Source organism: Ruditapes philippinarum, unplaced genomic scaffold (genome assembly GCF_026571515.1).
Source record: "Ruditapes philippinarum isolate M1 unplaced genomic scaffold, ASM2657151v2 ctg718_1_1_1_1, whole genome shotgun sequence".
NCBI classification, from domain to species: Eukaryota; Metazoa; Mollusca; class Bivalvia; order Venerida; family Veneridae; genus Ruditapes; species Ruditapes philippinarum.
The window spans coordinates 195319-200089 of record NW_026865965.1 but is presented as its reverse complement, the minus strand read 5'-3'; the positions used below and the strand labels follow the sequence as shown (position 1 = coordinate 200089).

Sequence of the window (4771 nt, the reverse complement as noted above, 5' to 3'; positions counted from 1 at the left end):
AAATTTCAATTGTTTAACATTGAAGGTAATGGTCAGTTAAAGGCCGAAGTCATATCAGAATAATGTCGGTTTTGTCATTATGTGTTCTTTTGTTCATGAATCAAATATGTAAATAGATAACAAAACTATGACAATTTTAGCAAACTTCAAAGATGTTTTATCAAATAAAGGTCAAGACCCTTTATGAATTATTAAACATGCTTGTTGTGCCAAATTATCAACTAAATCCATAAATAGAAAACAACGTGATGACAGTCTTAGCTAAATTCAATATTTTTGACAGTCAATGTCATTTATGGGTCAAAGTCATATTTGAATTCCTAAATATGTTAGTTTTATTCTAAAAGTTATGGCCTTTCTTTAGTAAAATTCTCTTATCTGACCATTAGGTGCAAGGTCAAAGTTAGGTCAAGGCCAGGTAAAAGCATTAAGATCACGGTCAAGTTCAACAAAATCTTCTTTAATGTCTTAACTGAAGGAAAGACGTGTCTCTGGCAGAGTGGTCAAGGTTGTTTGCTCCACCAGTCATGCTGGACATTAGCTATAGGACATTTACTGTGTAAATTTGACGTTGAAATTAAAAAAAAATAGGAAATTGTGGCTAAGAAACTAAGATATACAAAAATGTTATCGCAAAGTGCATTTATGTGTCGAGGTCAAGAAAAACTCATATATAACAAAGATAAAGAGAACAGGATATGCTTGTAACACATGTTTGCCCACGTTCGACAGCCAATGAGTCATGTTTTACAGGTTGACCTAGTGACAAAAGAGGTTGTTGAGTTATTGGCCAGTACCCTTTTTAGGTACAAGGTCAACGTGACTTTGACCTTTAACCATTAATTCAATAAGTGTTATCTTCTGCCCAAGACTAATGCACCTGTGAAAATTGAAGTATTTGTTTTAATCATGACATCCTACGTCAAAATGACCATACCCTACACATAGTTTTGTATAGAGATTTATAGTGAGAAAAAAACCTCTTCATCACCTAGCCTGAAAGGCCAAGAACTTTGATACTTTACATAAAGCAAACCTAGTACACTTCTTTCAATTCCTCTTCAGAACTGCATGACCTACAGCTTTGATATTTTGTATGAGACATGACATAGTGAACATCTACCAAATTTGTTCAAATTTAAACCCCTGGTATTGAATAAGTTCCATCCTAGGGTTTTATTTTTATGTAATGGTTAAACGCTAATAAGAAACAAGATGGCCCTAGATTGCTCACATGATCCATCGAACACATGTGAGCAATTACCTAGACAAGCATCATGACCAATTTTCATGACAGTTGAGTCAAAAAAGAGTGTTAAGAAGGCTTTTCCATATTTGAGCAGTGTGACCTAGTTTTTTACTCTAGGCGACCCATATTCAAACTTGACCTAGAAAACATTAAAACAAACTTTCAGATCAGCACAAATCAGCACATAAATAAAACATTCTAATGTTCCGTGGTATACATTTTTTCTACGGGTCATACTTCCTTTCCTTATTACAATGAAATTTTACTTGATTGTTATCCACCGCTGGTTTGTTTTTAGCAGAAAATGACCTTAGCATGTTCAAAGAGGGTACCGTTTGAGTAGATGTCGCAAAGAGGGAACTGATATGGATATGCACCGTGAATTACCTAGACAAGCATCCTGACAAAGTTTGATGATGATTGAGGCAAAAATGTGACCGCTAGAGTGTTAACGAACAAATGTGGACGGTCGACGGACAACAGAATATGAAAGACGGACATTCAACGATCCTAAAAGCTCACCCTGAGCAAGCTCAAAGCATTTTAACAGCTAAAAGGTTTAAAACATTTATTTTTTTCACTTACCTTGTCATTTCAGTCACTCATTAATAGCATCATTGTTAAAAACAATATTTTTATTCGTGTTTTTGAAGTTGCAGACATGAAACTTTTCGATTTTTTCTACGGTAGAGAAAATTGTTGGATAAGAATTGGGATTTATTTGCAAAGGTATACAGCGATTGTCTTCTTCATTTGTTTTCTACCCAGACACTATGAGGAGCCTAGCGGTTTTCATTTTTGTCATCTGTTTTCGCGAATAGACGCATTTATTTTGCGAGTCTGAAAGGCGTTGGAAATCACATGAAACTGACACATATCTCGTATTAATAATACAAAATCCACAAAAGAACGTTCACTTTGCCTGTAGAATATTAACGAATACAGCAGAAAATGTCGTATCGATTGAGATAATCCATTTAACTGCAGTATGAATGAACTGATCAAGTGACACAAAACGGATGTTGAATACATACACACAGAATTATGTTATAAATTATTCACTTTATAATTATTTTAACACCTATGCTACCAGTGTAGATTCAGATCAGCTTGCGCATCCATGCAAGGGAGTCAAAATCCAAAGGCTGAAGTCACAGGACTCCAAGTCAGTAGTTCCCGTGAGCCTTGTTAGAATCAGAGACATAGAGATAAGCAGCTCTTATATTCTCCATTGAAATATCACTCATGCCTATCAAAAAGTGAAAAATTAGGCATTTTGTAGCAAATAAAACTTAATGGATGTACATTTGATCCTTAAATATTATATACCATTTCTTTGAAAGGTAAATCTTTCATCTATGACTGCATGTTAAAAGTGAGCCATTTTTTTTGTCACATGAATTTTGTAACAAAAAATATCAAGAAACTCTCTTTAAAAAATGATGTAACATTTATTTTAATGGGAACTGTAAATATTTTTACCTGCAGGCTGCAGCAATAGACAAATGCATTAGTTTTCAGAAAATGTATTATTTTACTGATTTTGATATCTGGTTAATAAGTTTTACTTGCTACAAGTTTTAAGTTTAGCAGGCATGCGTGATATTTTAACTGGCTCGGAAGAAGCCTAACTCTGTTATCTATGTCTCTGTTAGAATATGATTTTTAATAAAATAAGAAAATGCATTTAAATACAATGTATGTCAAAACAGATCTAAATAAAATAATAATATCCTTTTTTCAGATGTATTACCATCATTGTTTTTTATCATTTACTGTTTCAACTGCTTGTCATAACGAGGCTTTGAATCTTGGCTGTCGGTTTCATTTTCATTGGTCTTGTATTGCTTTTCGGTCGTGACTTGCTCTAATAAAAAGTAAATTGAATCTGCAGAAACTATGTTAAGGCTTTGTTCTTATTTGATAAATGTGAATGTATTAAAATATTGATTTATATTTAAACAGGTGAACATTTGGTTGGACCATTTGACGAGTGTTTCTGCCAACAGAAAAAAGGGGCAAGGCAAAGGCGTCCGAAACACGGTCTTTGAAAAAGGTATTCAGGCACAATGACATTATGAGTTGAATTTCATAAATGATTGCCTCAACATTAAATGAGTCTGAGGCCAAAAAGAAAACTCTTTTTCTGAAAGCCATACAAAACATATAAGGGGTATTGCACTTCTGTGGTCTAAATATGTGTATTTTATCATTGACATGGTGGGGAATCATTGATATGGTGACCTGGGACGTAACATGGTATTTTAAAGTCCCATTATGCATTTGTAAACTCAATCAAACCGAGCCTGCAACATTTTCAATTTTGCCGTGTTGGGCTTTCTTTAGGGATTCTGTATTTATCTATTTTATTTGAAATAAAGAGTATTCAGTTTCACACCAATGACATCAAGTAGAATTCTGATGTAAAAATTTGTATTGGATTTCTTACAGACATGAAAGAAAATCTTCAAAATACGCTATAAATATATTGCGCTCATGTAGCGCAAATGTAATAATTGGAGGTATGTTTTGATGAAAAAATAATTTCTGTAGAATAGTAATGCAGAAATGAGCCATTTTCTTCAATATGAGGATAAGTATGATATGTTTATTCAGTAATTGAAATTTTACTCACAAAAGCATTATGTTCCTTTAAACTTAAAATTGGTGGATTCTCCTGAAAAAGCACAATATTGTTTATAATGTTGCTGGGGGCTATTGCAAGTCCTGTCAGTTACGCATACTCCAAAATATTTTTGTGTTAAACAAAGATATTGACAAAATTCTCACATGGACACCAGAATCTGAAAGATTATCAATTGCTGCAATACCATGTCATGCGGTCTCCATATCACGTGATTCCCCACCATAATTGCAAGATTAGTTTGATAGACTTAGTACCAGCAGAATTGTTAGAAAATAATGTGTTTAAAAAAAAAAAAAAAAAAAAAAAAAATCAGTACCATTTTTGTTCCAATAGAATTAAAAACAACCTACTGTTTTATCTATCAAAAATATATGTTGGAAATCTTTGTTAAGGTGTGCTACTAAATAATTAATTTTTAAACAATCCAGGTTCAAGCTTCTATCCATGCCCAAGCTTCTATCAAGGTTCAAGCTCCTATATATCCCGACTCAAGCTCCCATCCAGGCTCCTGCTCCTATCCAGGCTCTTCAGGAAAGTGCACCAGATTGTGAGTACACCATGCAACTTAGCTTAAGAAAATTATGTCAGTTCTTTTTGTAGCTTTGTGTTGAGCTATAATTGTCGTTTCTCCATGAAACTTGGTCAAAATGTTTGGCTGAAATCTCGGCAAAGTTCAAGGTTGGGTCATGTGGGGTCAAAGACTATGTCACTAGGTCAAATCTTAGAAAAAGAATGCAAACACTTTAGAGGCCACATTTTTGGCCCATTTTTCATTAAAGTTAGTGTAAATGTTCAACTCTATGAAATCTAGAACATGTTCAAAATTAAGTCATGAAGGGGCCAAAATCTAAGTCATAAAGTCAAATCTTAGAACA

At 33.6% G+C, this 4771-nt stretch overlaps 1 long non-coding RNA gene across 1 annotated transcript; it reads left to right on the top strand.

The window, feature by feature from the left end:
- The first annotated feature begins 2208 nt into the window (after positions 1–2208).
- On the top strand, positions 2209–4443 carry LOC132730881 (uncharacterized). The gene is made up of 2 exons (XR_009625808.1): positions 2209–3305; positions 4325–4443. It is a non-coding gene; the product is annotated as an uncharacterized LOC132730881 (long non-coding RNA).
- Positions 4444–4771: the final 328 nt, after the last annotated feature.